The 16,443-nt window shown below is 38.0% G+C and overlaps 1 long non-coding RNA gene across 3 annotated transcripts; it reads right to left on the bottom strand.

Moving 5' to 3' along the window:
- Nucleotides 1–11,622: 11,622 nt before the first annotated feature.
- On the bottom strand, nucleotides 11,623–16,356 carry LOC135744323 (uncharacterized). 3 transcript variants are annotated; one of them, XR_010530720.2, is made up of 4 exons: nucleotides 15,183–16,356; nucleotides 14,606–14,670; nucleotides 14,381–14,479; nucleotides 11,623–11,739 (listed from the first exon to the last, which is right to left on the bottom strand). It is a non-coding gene; the product is annotated as an uncharacterized lncRNA (long non-coding RNA). The 3 variants fall into 3 exon arrangements; XR_010530719.2 differs by having other exon boundaries at nucleotides 15,208–16,356; XR_010530718.2 differs by lacking the exon at nucleotides 15,183–16,356 and having other exon boundaries at nucleotides 14,606–15,115.
- Between the last annotated feature and the right edge of the window lie 87 nt (nucleotides 16,357–16,443).

Below are 16,443 nucleotides of genomic sequence, written 5' to 3'. Positions count from 1 at the left end.
ACCTGTTATATCTCAGTTGCCCTCTGGGGTGCGTTTAATTTTGCACTGCAGGGTCACAGTCAGTGCTCCTGTCTATCACCATACCAAAAACCAGACTTATTTTCAGCAGAATTTTAAAGTTATGGTCCCATAAACTTGGCATTTTTGATAATACAGTTACAAACACTGCATTTTAACCGGATTTGAGGTGCTATATCTCAGTTGCCCTCTGGGGTGCGTTTAATTGTGCACTGCAGAGTCACAGTCAGTGCTCCTGTCTATCACCATACCAAAAACCAGACTTATTTACAGCAGCATTTTATAGTTATGGTCCCATAAACATGGAATTTTTGACAGTACAGTTAATAGACATTGCATATTTAACCATGTTTGAGGTGCTATATCTCAGTTGCCCTCTGGGGTGCGTTTAATATTGCATTGCAGGGTCACAGTCAGTGCTCCTGTCCATCACCATACCAAAAACCAGACTTATTTACAGCAGCATTTTAAACTTATGGTCCCATAAACATGGCATTTTTGACAATACAGTTACAGATATTGTATATTTAACCTGCTATATCTCAGTTGCCCTCTGGGGTGCGTTTAATATTGCACTGCAGGGTAACAGTCAGTTCCCCTGTCTATCACCATACCAAAAACCAGACTTATTTACAGCAGCATTTTAAAGGTATGGTCCCAGAAACTTGCCATTTTTGACAATACAGTTAGTAGACATTGCATATTTAACAATATTTGAGGTGCTATATCTCTGTTGCCCTCTGGGGTGCGTTTAAAAATTCAATGCAGGGTCACACTCAGTGCCCTTGTCTATCACCATGTAAAAAATCAGACTTATATTCAGCAGCATTTTAAAGTTGTGGTCCCATAAACTTGGCATTTTTGACAATACAGTTACAGATATTGCATATTAAACCTGCTATATCTCAGTTGCCCTCTGGGGTGCGTTTATTATTGCACTGCAGGGTCACAGTCAGTGCTCCTGTCTATCACCATACCAAAAACCAGACTTATTTACAGCAGCGTTTAACAGTTATGGTCCCAGAAACGTGTCATTTTTTACAATACAGTTAGTAGACATTGCATATTTAACCATATTTGAGGTGCTATATCTCTGTTGCCCTCTGGGGTGCGTTTAATATTTCAATGCAGGGTCACACTCAGTCCCCTTGTCTATCACCATGTAAAAAATCAGCCTTATATTCAGCAGCATTTTAAAGTTGTGGTCCCATAAACTTGGCATTTTTGACAATAAAGTTACAGATATTGCATATTTAACCTGCTATATCTCATTTGCCCTCTGGGGTGCGTTTATTATTGCACTGCAGGGTCACAGTCAGTGCTCCTGTCTATCACCATACCAAAAATAAGACTTATTTACAGCAGCAATTTAAAGTTATGGTCTCATAAACATGCCATTTTTGACAATACAGATAATAGACATTGCATATTTAACCATGTTTGAGGTGCTATATCTCAGTTGCCATCTGGGGTGCGTTTAATATTGCACTGCAGGGTCACAGTCAGTCCCCTTGTCTATCACCATGTAAAAAATCAGCCTTATATTCAGCAGCATTTTAAAGTTGTGGTCCCATAAACTTGGAATTTTTGACAATAAAGTTACAGATATTGCATATTTAACCTGCTATATCTCATTTGCCCTCTGGGGTGCGTTTATTATTGCACTGCAGGGTCACAGTCAGTGCTCCTTTCTATCACCATACCAAAAATAAGACTTATTTACAGCAGCGTTTAACAGTTATGGTCCCAGAAACGTGTCATTTTTTACAATACAGTTAGTAGACATTGCATATTTAACCATATTTGAGGTGCTATATCTCTGTTGCCCTCTGGGGTGAGTTTAATATTGCATTGCAGGGTCACAGTCAGTGCTCCTGTCTATCACCATACCAAAAACCAGACTTATTTACGGCAGCATTTTAAAGTTATGGTCCCAGAAACTTGCCATTTTTGACAATACAGTTAGTAGACATTGCATATTTAACCATATTTAAGGTGCTATATCTCTGTTGCCCTCTGGGGTGCGTTTAATATTTCAATGCAGGGTCACACTCAGTGCTCCTGTCTATCACCATACCAAAAACCAGACTTATATTCAGCAGCATTTTAAAGTTGTGGTCCCATAAACTTGGCATTTTTGACAATAAAGTTACAGATATTGCATATTTAACCTGCTATATCTCATTTGCCCTCTGGGGTGCGTTAATTATTGCACTGCAGGGTCACAGTCAGTGCTCCTGTCTATCACCATACGAAAAATCTGACTTATTTACAGCAGCATTTTAAAGTTATGGTCCCAGAAACTTGGCATTTGTGTTAAAAATGCAAATTCTTTAACTGTATTGTCAAAAATGCCAAGTTTATAGGACTATAACTTAAAAATGCTGCTGTAAATATTTCTGCTGTTTGGTATGGTGATAGATAGGAGCACTGACTGTGACCCTGCAGTGCAATATTGAACGCACCCCAGAGGGCAACTGAGATATAGCACCTCAAACATGGTTAAATATGCAATGTCTACTAACTGTATTGTCAAAAATGCCATGTTTATGGGACCATAACTTTAAAATACTGCTGTAAATAAGTCTGGTTTTTGGTATGGTGATAGACAGGAGCACTGACTGTGACCCTGCAGTGCAATAATAAACGCACCCCAGAGGGCAACAGAGATATAGCACTTCAAATATCTTTAAATATGCAATGTCTAATAACTGTATTGTCATAAATGCCATGTTTATGGGACCATAACTTTAAAATGCTGCTGTAAATAAGTCTGATTTTTGGTATGATGATAGACAGGAGCACTGACTGTGACCCTGCAGTGCAATATTAAACGCACCCCAGAGGGCAACTGAGATATAGCACCTCAAACATGGTTAAATATGCAATGTCTACTAACTGTATTGTCAAAAATGCCATGTTTATGGGACCATAACTTTAAAATACTGCTGTAAATAAGTCTGGTTTTTGGTATGATGATAGACAGGAGCACTGACTGTGACCCTGCAGTGCAATATTGAACGCACCCCAGAGGGCAACAGAGATATAGCACTTCAAATATCTTTAAATATGCAATGTCTAATAACTGTATTGTCAAAAATGCCATGTTTATGGGACCATAACTTTAAAATGCTGCTGTAAATAAGTCTGATTTTTGGTATGATGATAGACAGGAGCACTGACTGTGACCCTGCAGTGCAATATTAAACGCACCCCAGAGGGCAACTGAGATATAGCACCTCAAACATGGTTAAATATGCAATGTCTACTAACTGTATTGTCAAAAATGCCATGTTTATGGGACCATAACTTTAAAATACTGCTGTAAATAAGTCTGGTTTTTGGTATGATGATAGACAGGAGCACTGACTGTGACCCTGCAGTGCAATATTGAACGCACCCCAGAGGGCAACAGAGATATAGCACTTCAAATATCTTTAAATATGCAATGTCTAATAACTGTATTGTCAAAAATGCCATGTTTATGGGACCATAACTTTAAAATGCTGCTGTAAATAAGTCTGATTTTTGGTATGATGATAGACAGGAGCACTGACTGTGACCCTGCAGTGCAATATTGAACGCACCCCAGAGGGCAACTGAGATATAGCACCTCAAACATAGTAAAATATGCAATGTCTAATAACTGTATTGTCAAAAATGCCATGTTTATGGGACCATAACTTTAAAATACTGCTGTAAATAAGTCTGGTTTTAGGTATGGTGATAGACAGAAGCACTGACTGTGACTCTGCAGTGCAAAATTAAACGCACCCCAGAGGAGAACTGAAATATAGCAGGTTAAATATGCAATATCTGTAACTGTATTGTCAAAAATGCCATGTTTATGGGACCATAAGTTTAAAATACTGCTGTAAATAAGTCTGGTTTTTGGTATGATGATAGACAGGAGCACTGACTGTGACCCTGCAGTGCAATATTAAACGCACCCCAGAGGGCAACTGAGATATAGCACCTCAAACATGGTTAAATATGCAATGTCTACTAACTGTATTGTCAAAAATGCCATGTTTATGGGACCATAACTTTAAAATACTGCTGTAAATAAGTCTGGTTTTTGGTATGATGATAGACAGGAGCACTGACTGTGACCCTGCAGTGCAATATTGAACGCACCCCAGAGGGCAACAGAGATATAGCACTTCAAATATCTTTAAATATGCAATGTCTAATAACTGTATTGTCAAAAATGCCATGTTTATGGGACCATAACTTTAAAATGCTGCTGTAAATAAGTCTGATTTTTGGTATGATGATAGACAGGAGCACTGACTGTGACCCTGCAGTGCAATATTGAACGCACCCCAGAGGGCAACTGAGATATAGCACCTCAAACATAGTAAAATATGCAATGTCTACTAACTGTATTGTCAAAAATGCCATGTTTATGGGACCATAACTTTAAAATACTGCTGTAAATAAGTCTGGTTTTTGGTATGGTGATAGACAGAAGCACTGACTGTGACTCTGCAGTGCAAAATTAAACGCACCCCAGAGGAGAACTGAAATATAGCAGGTTAAATATGCAATATCTGTAACTGTATTGTCAAAAATGCCATGTTTATGGGACCATAAGTTTAAAATGCTGCTGTAAATAAGTCTGATTGTTTGTATAGTGATAGACAGGAGCACTGACTGTGACCCTGCAGTGCAATAATAAACGCACCCCAGAGGGCAACAGAGATATAGCACTTCAAATATCTTTAAATATGCAATGTCTAATAACTGTATTGTCAAAAATGCCATGTTTATGGGACCATAACTTTAAAATACTGCTGTAAATAAGTCTGGTTTTTGGTATGATGATAGACAGGAGCACTGACTGTGACCCTGCAGTGCAATAATAAACGCACCCCAGAGGGCAACAGAGATATAGCACTTCAAATATCTTTAAATATGCAATGTCTAATAACTGTATTGTCAAAAATGCCATGTTTATGGGACCATAACTTGAAAATACTGCTGTAAATAAGTCTGGTTTTTGGTATGATGATAGACAGGAGCACTGACTGTGACCCTGCAGTGCAATATTGAACGCACCCCAGAGGGCAACAGAGATATAGCACTTCAAATATCTTTAAATATGCAATGTCTAATAACTGTATTGTCAAAAATGCCATGTTTATGGGACCATAACTTTAAAATGCTGCTGTAAATAAGTCTGATTTTTGGTATGATGATAGACAGGAGCACTGACTGTGACCCTGCAGTGCAATATTGAACGCACCCCAGAGGGCAACTGAGATATAGCACCTCAAACATAGTAAAATATGCAATGTCTACTAACTGTATTGTCAAAAATGCCATGTTTATGGGACCATAACTTTAAAATACTGCTGTAAATAAGTCTGGTTTTAGGTATGGTGATAGACAGAAGCACTGACTGTGACTCTGCAGTGCAAAATTAAACGCACCCCAGAGGAGAACTGAAATATAGCAGGTTAAATATGCAATATCTGTAACTGTATTGTCAAAAATGCCATGTTTATGGGACCATAAGTTTAAAATACTGCTGTAAATAAGTCTGGTTTTTGGTATGATGATAGACAGGAGCACTGACTGTGAACCTGCAGTGCAATATTGAACGCACCCCAGAGGGCAACAGAGATATAGCACTTCAAATATCTTTAAATATGCAATGTCTAATAACTGTTTTGTCAAAAATGGCAAGAATCTGGGACCATAACTTTAAAATGCTGCTGTAAATAAGTCTGATTTTTGGTATGGTGATAGACAGAAGCACTGACTGTGACTCTGCACTGCAAAATTAAACGCACCCCAGAGGAGAACTGAAATATAGCAGGTTAAATATGCAATATCTGTAACTGTATTGTCAAAAATGCCATGTTTATGGGACCATAAGTTTAAAATGCTGCTGTAAATAAGTCTGATTGTTTGTATAGTGATAGACAGGAGCACTGACTGTGACCCTGCAGTGCAATAATAAACGCACCCCAGAGGGCAACAGAGATATAGCACTTCAAATATCTTTAAATATGCAATGTCTAATAACTGTATTGTCAAAAATGCCATGTTTATGGGACCATAACTTTAAAATACTGCTGTAAATAAGTCTGGTTTTTGGTATGATGATAGACAGGAGCACTGACTGTGACCCTGCAGTGCAATATTGAACGCACCCCAGAGGGCAACAGAGATATAGCACTTCAAATATCTTTAAATATGCAATGTCTAATAACTGTATTGTCAAAAATGCCATGTTTATGGGACCATAACTTTAAAATACTGCTGTAAATAAGTCTGGTTTTTGGTATGATGATAGACAGGAGCACTGACTGTGACCCTGCAGTGCAATATTGAACGCACCCCAGAGGGCAACAGAGATATAGCACTTCAAATATCTTTAAATATGCAATGTCTAATAACTGTATTGTCAAAAATGCCATGTTTATGGGACCATAACTTTAAAATGCTGCTGTAAATAAGTCTGATTTTTGGTATGATGATAGACAGGAGCACTGACTGTGACCCTGCAGTGCAAAATTGAACGCACCCCAGAGGGCAACTGAGATATAGCACCTCAAACATAGTAAAATATGCAATGTCTACTAACTGTATTGTCAAAAATGCCATGTTTATGGGACCATAACTTTAAAATACTGCTGTAAATAAGTCTGGTTTTTGGTATGGTGATAGACAGAAGCACTGACTGTGACTCTGCAGTGCAAAATTAAACGCACCCCAGAGGAGAACTGAAATATAGCAGGTTAAATATGCAATATCTGTAACTGTATTGTCAAAAATGCCATGTTTATGGGACCATAAGTTTAAAATACTGCTGTAAATAAGTCTGGTTTTTGGTATGATGATAGACAGGAGCACTGACTGTGAACCTGCAGTGCAATATTGAACGCACCCCAGAGGGCAACAGAGATATAGCACTTCAAATATCTTTAAATATGCAATGTCTAATAACTGTTTTGTCAAAAATGGCAAGTTTCTGGGACCATAACTTTAAAATGCTGCTGTAAATAAGTCTGATTTTTGGTATGGTGATAGACAGAAGCACTGACTGTGACTCTGCACTGCAAAATTAAACGCACCCCAGAGGAGAACTGAAATATAGCAGGTTAAATATGCAATATCTGTAACTGTATTGTCAAAAATGCCATGTTTATGGGACCATAAGTTTAAAATGCTGCTGTAAATAAGTCTGATTGTTGGTATAGTGATAGACAGGAGCACTGACTGTGACCCTGCAGTGCAATATTAAACGCACCCCAGAGGGCAACAGAGATATAGCACCTCAAATATCTTTGAATATGCAATGTCTAATAACTGTATTGTCAAAAATGCCATGTTTATGGGACGATAACTTTAAAATGCTGCTGTAAATAAGTCTGATTTTTGGTATGATGATAGACAGGAGCACTGACTGTGACCCTGCAGTGCAATATTGAACGCACCCCAGAGGGCAACTGAGATATAGCACCTCAAACATAGTTAAATATGCAATGTCTACTAACTGTATTGTCAAAAATTCCATGTTTATGGGACCATAACTTTAAAATACTGCTGTAAATAAGTCTGGTTTTTGGTATGGTGATAGACAGAAGCACTGACTGTGACTCTGCAGTGCAAAATTAAACGCACCCCAGAGGAGAACTGAAATATAGCAGGTTAAATATGCAATATCTGTAACTGTATTGTCAAAAATGCCATGTTTATAGGACCATAAGTTTAAAATGCTGCTGTAAATAAGTCTGATTGTTGGTATAGTGATAGACAGGAGCACTGACTGAGACCCTGCAGTGCAATAATAAACGCACCCCAGAGGGCAACAGAGATATAGCACTTCAAATATCTTTAAATATGCAATGTCTAATAACTGTATTGTCAAAAATGCCATGTTTATGGGACCATAACTTTAAAATACTGCTGTAAATAAGTCTGGTTTTTGGTATGATGATAGACAGGAGCACTGACTGTGACCCTGCAGTGCAATAATAAACGCACCCCAGAGGGCAACTGAGATATAGCAGGTTAAATATGCAATATCTGTAACTGTATTGTCAAAAATACCATGTTTCTGGGACCATAACTTTAAAATGCTGCTGTAAATAAGTCTGATTTTTGGTATAGTGATAGACAGGAGCACTGACTGTGACCCTGAAGTGCAATATTAAACGCACCCCAGAGGGCAACTGAGATATAGCACCTCAAACATGGTTAAATATGCAATGTCTATTAACTGTATTGTCAAAAATGCCATGTTTATGGGACCATAACTTTAAAATGCTGCTGTAAATAAGTCTGGTTTTTGGTATGGTGATAGACAGGAGCACTGACTGTGACCCTGCAGTGCAATAATAAACGCACCCTAGAGGGCAACTGAGATATAGCAGGTTAAATATGCAATATCTGTAACTGTATTGTCAAAAATACCATGTTTCTGGGACCATAACTTTAAAATGCTGCTGTAAATAAGTCTGATTTTTGGTATAGTGATAGACAGGAGCACTGACTGTGACCCTGAAGTGCAATATTAAACGCACCCCAGAGGGCAACTGAGATATAGCACCTCAAACATGGTTAAATATGCAATGTCTATTAACTGTATTGTCAAAAATGCCATGTTTATGGGACCATAACTATAAAATTCTGCTGTAAATAAGTCTGGTTTTTGGTATGGTGATAGACAGGAGCACTGACTGTGACCCTGAAGTGCAATATTAAACGCACCCCAGAGGGCAACTGAGATATAGCACCTCAAACATGGTTAAATATGCAATGTCTATTAACTGTATTGTCAAAAATGCCATGTTTATGGGACCATAACTAAAAAATTCTGCTGTAAATAAGTCTGGTTTTTGGTATGGTGATAGACAGGAGCACTGACTGTGACCCTGCAGTGCAATAATTAACGCACCCCAGAGGGCAACTGAGATATAGCAGGTTTAATATGCAATATCTGTAACTGTATTGTCAAAAATGCCATGTTTATGGGACCATAACTATAAAATGCTGCTGTAAATAAGTCTGGTTTTTGGTATGGTGATAGACAGGAGCACTGACTGTGACTCTGCAGTGCACAATTAAACGCACCCCAGAGGGCAACTGAGATATAGCACCTCAAATCCGGTTAAAATGCAGTATTTGTAACTGTATTATCAAAAATGCCAAGTTTATGGGACCATAACTTTAAAATTCTGCTGAAAATAAGTCTGGTTTTTGGTATGGTGATAGACAGGAGCACTGACTGTGACCCTGCAGTGCAAAATTAAACGCACCCCAGAGGGCAACTGAGATATAACAGGTAAACTATGCAATGTCTGTAACTTTACTGTCAAAAAGGCCAAGTTTATGGGACAATAACTTTAAAATGCTGCTGTGTAGTGAAATATTAAACGCACCCCAGAGGGTAACTGAGATATATGGATGGTGATAGATAGGAGCACTTAATGTGACCCTGCAGTGAAAGTTTAAACGCACCCCAGAGGGCAACTGAGATATAGCACTTCAAATTTGGTTAGAAATGCAGTGTCTGTAACTGTATTGTCAAAAATGCCAAGTTTATGGGATCATAAGTTTAGAATGCTTCTGTAAGTAAGTCTGCTTTTTTCATGAGGATAGACAAGAGCAATGAGTGTGACCCTGCAGTGAAAGTTTAAACGCACCCCAAAAAGCAGCTCAGATATAGTGCCTACAACTGAGCTGACAATGCAATTGGTCTTTAAAATGATTTGAGAGTGTTATGTTATAAGGAATAATTTGTATAATAAATGGACATTGAATTTGTTGTTTTGTCATTATATCTTGTAAAGTGTAAACAGCTACAATAAGAATCAGAACCAGAATCAAAATTAGCTTTATTTGCGAATTGTGCACACATGCACAAGAAATTAATTTTAGTTTGGTACTTACAGACATACAGTATACATAAACAGCAAAAAGCGACATTTAATGTAAAATTGAAAATTAAAACAAATAACATAGATAAGAAGCAAGTGAGAGAGTTATTTACAAATATCTACAAGTACTGTATATAAAAATGCATATAATGTACATTGCACAAATGTATTTACACAGTTAAGCCTGTTAAACCCTAGTGTGGGATATTGCAATATGCAATACTGCACTTTAAAACTGCAAGGTCGGAGCAAATATGCTACTGTGTAACTGCTTAAGGTGAAGATGTCTTGTGGGACAAATTTTCTGGCACAGTAAATTTGAGAATGGTGAGAGGGAGTGAAAGGGGCTCTTCAAGAAATCTTCTCTCATGTCCACAGTTTGAAGCAGCCAGCCTCTCTTCTGGATGTAGATTCATCATTTCTAGAGTCATCTGCAAACTTCAAACAAACACACACACTCGCGCGCACACAAACACACACACACACACTCGCAAGCACACACGCACCCGCGCGCGCGCGCACACACACACACACACACACACACACACACTCGCGCTTGAGCGCGCACACACACGCAAGCACGCATCCGCACGCGCGCACACACACACACACACACACACACACACACACACACACACACACACACACACACACACGCAAGCAGGCACGCACCCACACAAACATCACAAAGACATATAAATCGGGATCATTCATAAATGCAATCTAAAGATGACACGTTTAACAATTTAATTTTACATTAACATATTTCGTGTATCTTTACATTCTGACACTCAGTTTACTTTCATAACTCTGTTATTCTGTTTATTTGCAAATGTATATTACTCTCACAGTAACAAAATAAACATAATCACTCAAAACAGCACGAATAAGAGATAATGCGCTACGGTCCCTAAGCTGTGCGTGAAAAAGAAACTGCTAACGCGGAAGTGTCGCGTCTTTTAAGGTGGAACGAAAAGCGTCAATAAGAAGCTGCGAATAAGAAGCTAGATTCAGCCTCGTGACCTCTTTTCATTTCTATTCTTTAATTCACTTTTAATTCAGATTCACAGCACAAACCTGGCATGCATTGGGTTGACACAACTTATCAAAAAGTGCTATTGGAGGATCAGCCCAGCAAGCAATTTTGCGGCTAATAGACGTCTAGTAGCCGTCTAAACACCCCCCTGACGTCTAGGCTAAAACAAGGCTAATTTTGGGCTGTCAGTGAAAATCTAGTAGACGTCTATCATAGCCCAAGAAATAGACTAGTCATCAAATAGACGGCTATTAAACGTCTACATATATACGTCTAATAGACGGTGAATGTGGGTCTAGGCTAAAACAAGGCTAATTTTGGGCTGTCAGTGAAAATCTAGTAGACGTCTATCATAGCCCAAGAATAGACTATCCGTTAAATAGACGGCTATTAAACGACTACACGTGTGTGTCTAATAAAGAACAAAAGAATGGCTAAAGAATTATTTTTAATCCAGTAAAAAGGTTCTCATAAACATGCAATCATGCAATTTATTACAAAAAATATTGTTAATACAATAGAAATTCAGATAAGACAAAATGAAGAAAAACTACTTTTAACAAAAAGAATAAAAACAGTAACAAAATAAAAGCATATATAACAAAATACAATTTCAAAAATGAAATAACATCTAAACATTAACAAACTATCTTCAGTTCACGTCAACTTATTAATTGTACTAATTTCTATACCCCCCCCCCCCCCCGTGCTCCCTGGTGCCTGTTTGAAATGCCCCCATTGCATCCTTCACTTCCAGTTCTGTTGCTGCTGGGAAGTTGTTCAACACAGCATCTGCCAAATATGATATGAAAAGAATGCATGAGACAAGTATTTCTGCTTTATTTTAAATGTGATAGTCATTCTCTTTTGAAAAAGTCATATATAAATATTGACAGGCAACAGTAATCATACCGTTCTCATTACTAACAGAAGTGCATGTTTCTCTGCGTGTGTTTAATGACATTTTTGGAACTAGCAAAAGAGTCTTAAAGGCAGGGTATCTGATTTTGATCCAGAATTTTTTTTTTGTTATGCTGGTTGAAAGTCTCCTCAAATATTGATAGCTCTCACTATGTTAAGTTAAGTTGTCTAAATGTTTATTTTTATATATTTGTGTCATCTATAAAAGGCGTAGGACCAAAAAACGTTCAACAAATCATTGAACCCTGACCGAATGCAATAATTGGACGTGGGCATGGGCCAGTTACCGGTTTGAAGGTATACTGAGATTTTCAGAGTCAAGGTTTTTAAAAAACCACAAAAATTTTCTGTGATACCGTTTTCAATGTATGAACTGTGTTTACACAAAGTGAATTAAATCATGTAATTGAATTCATGTTTACATTTACAATTGAAAGAATATTATCATTTAAAGGCTTTATTTTTACCTGGCATAAACGTTGTTTGTTGCTTAAAAATAAAATGTATTGTGTCCAGTTGAAAAGTTGATGTTTTAATATGCAGACATTTGAAAATAACACATTTTAGTGTCACAATGGCAATACCACAACACCGTGGTATTTTTGCTTACGGTTATCATACTGCCAGAATCTCATTCCGGCCCATAATTGGGCGCATTAAATTTTTGCCCCTCTTCTGTGAATGTGTTTTGCATGCCACTTCACAACCTGTTCACACTCTGTAAAAATAGGGAGAATCAAATAAACCTTCCTGCTGAATTGACACAGGAGCTACAAAACGAAAGACATTTTGAAACAACAAAAAAAAAAACATCTGGATGAGCAAAGAGGAAAAACCCAAATTAACATTGGTAAGTTCACTGCTTTTCTGCAAAATGGAAACAGCTACAGGTCTGAAAGGGTCGTTGCAGTGTTTCTTTTGGAAAGGTAGGTATGCAGTGTGATTCTATTTTGATGGATTCAGATTGTATTTTAATGAAACTTGTTGCTTATGTAGTTTGTTTACGAATAAGTGTAATGATATTTATCTTTTCAAATTTCTAAACGTGCTGTATTTATTTCGGATTAAAAACAGTTGTTTATGTTGGTTATTTTGGTAATGTTATTCACTTTGTCAGTCTTACTGGTTAATGAGATAGTGTGCTTCTGGTTGGTGCGTGTAGGCTAAAGTTAGTATTTTTCAAAATCAAATACCCTGCCCTTTAAGATGCCAAGCATAAAATATTCACAATACAATCTTATTGACATAAAACCTGTCAAATGTCTAAAAATAAAACATCTAAACAATATTGTATGGATAAGTAAACTGTTGTATCGGCAAAGAGTAATTTAATCTGGGGCTTTTAATATTTAGAAAATATTAAGGGGCCAGTCACACCAATAGCGTTTATGGCAGTTGCAGGCGCCTTTTTTGAATGATATTCTATGGGCAGGGCGCGTTTGCGCGCTGTTTATGCGCGCCGAGCGCCTTGCGGTTTTTTGCCGCCTGCCGCGCACGCGTTTTTGAAGGAGCGCTGAGAGCGGAGAAGCGCCCGACGTCATTCGTGTCTTTCCATTGTCCAATCGAATGAGGGGAGAGGCGGGCCTTACGTTGTGGCGAGGGAAGTTTACAGTTGCTTTGAAGAACCGGACACCACTCGCTCACTCTCTCCTGCGTGTTTGTGCACCTCTCACCCTCAAACAAGGTCAGAGCAAGCGTCCTCTTTTTAAAGTTTCTGCTGATATGACAGTTAACAGCAAAAGAGCGCTCACGGTTCAATATTTGATTGACAAGACAGCTGACTCGGTGGTTGCTTAGCAATATGAAAAGCCGCGTCGCACTGCTCTTTTTTTAAAAAAGGCAGTGCGTCGCGCCTTGCGTTTGCAAGCGTTTAAAGCGCTTTTGGTGTGACTGAAGCCTTAGGCTTCAGTCACACCAAAAGCGCTTTAAACGCTTGCAAACGCAGTGCGACGCGGCTTTTCATATTGCTAAGCAACCACCGAGTCAGCTGTCTTGTCAATCAAATATTGAAGCGTGAGCGCTCTTTTGCTGTTAACTGTCATATCAGCAGAAACTTTAAAAAGAGGACGCTTGCTCTGACCTTGTTTGAGGATGAGAGGTGCACAAACACGCAGGAGAGAGTGAGCGAGTGTAGTCCGGTTCTTCAAAGCAACTGTAAACTTCCCTCGCCACAACGTAAGGCCCGCCTCTCCCCTCATTCGATTGGACAATGGAAAGACACGAATGACGTCGGGCGCTTCTCCGCTCTCAGCGCTCCTTCAAAAACGCGTCCGCGGCAAGCGGCAAAAAACCGCAAGGCGCTCGGCGCGCATAAACAGCGCGCAAACGCGCCCTGCCCATAGAATATCATTCAAAAAAGGCGCCTGCAACTGCCATAAACGCTATTGGTGTGACTGGCCCCTAAGGCAGTATCGGACTGTCGTCAATTACTCCTCACATAACCTAATGTCATATTAAAACTACTATTTTGTGAAACACCATGTAGCCTAAAACTACATACAAACACACTTACCTTTAATAACTGAGAACTGATGTTTTTTCAAATGCTTGCTTCTGCAGTGGACCACCACCATTCATGTTGAACTTTGAAATTAATGAATTTTAGTGAACTCTAAAATACAAAAGACAATGTCGTTAACAGTTGCAGACTGAAATATTTTCAGATTTTTTGTGACCACATGAAAGACTGTGTTGACAACACAATGTCTGATTAATATTGCATGTTTAGAGAATTTACCTGTCCAGCATTCTTCCGGCACGGTCTCTCAAGTTTCTCCCTCCAGTTTCGCACAGCTTTGACACCTGAATAGCACATGCCTATGTCAGTAATTGTACAGTATTGTATGCTTCAGTGTACAAATGTTTACCAACCTTAAAGGTTAATGCCCACTGACCTGCAAGTTTTCCCTCACTAACACAATAAAACTCTTTTTTCCAACAGACTGAAGGCCTGTCAGTTAAATCCATTATGGAAAATAGCTTTCCCCCACAATCTATCTCTGCATGCATAATTGTAAAGCACAACACTGCCTACATTACTGTAAGCAACACAGTAATAACTTAGCTAAGTTACTGCTGTTACTAAAAAGCAGCCTACAAATCACTCATGTAAATCTTCAGTGTAACGTTACATAGACTCATTTAACTCCACTATTTTATTACATTGCAGGTTGTACTGTTTAGGTTTTATAAAACATGGGTTACTTTACTACGCTATACTGTTAAGTTACCCGCAAGAATGTCGCGATTCCAACAACAAATAAAGTAAATCAATTTTAAACACATGTAAAATAAAATAATAAAAAAAAACTTACAAGACCAAACAGGTGTGGTACATACTTTCCTCGTGGCTGCTCGCTGATGTTGTTGCTTTTCAAAAAGCGGAAATCTTTCTCGTGAGATTTGGCCCCGTGTTTGTGTACTGCTTCCATCTAGCGGTTCGGAGTTGTAACTGGATTTTGTTTATCTTTGAAATACGGTCAAATAATGAATGTTATGCGTGACAGCAGATATTCAGATAAGATAAATAAAACCAAACATCTTATTTCACTGGTGTCTTTGCATGCCTGATAAAATATCATAATTCTTGCAAGTTATTTTGGCAAAAACAAAATTTTATTAAATTCAAGGTTATTTTGGGCTAAACATGGTTTGTTCGTAGTCGGTCTATTTATGAGCTAAATAGTGGTTATGTATGACGGTGCATAAAACACTTAAAGAAATTAAACATTGTAATCGCTGTTAACTTTGCTTACAATGACATACCATACATCTCACAAGTTATTTTGGCAAAAACCACATGTAATTAAATTAATGGTTATTTCTGGGCTAAACGTGGGTTATTCGTAGTCGGTCTATTTGTAAGCTAAATAGTGGCTAGTACAGACGGTGTATAAAACACTTTAAAGAAATGAAACAAAATACCTTAATCGCTTTGAACTTTGTTTACATGATTAAATATCATACATCTCACAAATCATTTTGGCAAAACAACATATAATTAAATTAATGGTTATTTCTGGGCTAAACGTGGGTTATTCGTAGTCGGTCTATTTGTAAGCTAAATAGTGGCTAGTACAGACGGTGCATGAAACACTTTAAATAAATGAAACAAAATACATTAATTGCTTTGAACTTTGTTTACATTATTAAATATCATACATCTCACAAATAATTTTGGCAAAACAACATGTAATTAAATTCATGGTTATTCTGGGCTAAACGTGGTTTATTCGTAGTCGGTCTATTTATGAGCTAAATTATGACTACGTACAGACGATGCATAAAACACTTTAAAGAAATGAAAAGAAATACCTTGTAATCGCTGTTAACTTTGCTTACATGATAAAATAGCATCCATCTCACAAATTATTTTGTCAAAAACCACATGTAACCAAATTAAAGTTTAATTGGGCTAGAAGTGGGCTAGGCACAGCCCGGCTATATCGGGTCTATACTGAAACGAGACGTTGAAATGACGGCTATTGCTTGCTGGGAGGCCTCAAGGAAAACAGCTCATTTCAGTACAATGTAAGGATTACATGTAGACTAACATATAAAACATAGACAAACAGA

The sequence above is a fragment of the Paramisgurnus dabryanus genome, chromosome 6, assembly GCF_030506205.2.
Source record: "Paramisgurnus dabryanus chromosome 6, PD_genome_1.1, whole genome shotgun sequence".
Classification (NCBI taxonomy): Eukaryota; Metazoa; Chordata; class Actinopteri; order Cypriniformes; family Cobitidae; genus Paramisgurnus; species Paramisgurnus dabryanus.
Note: the sequence above shows the minus strand (reverse complement) of the source record. Positions and strands in the feature narration are given on the sequence as shown.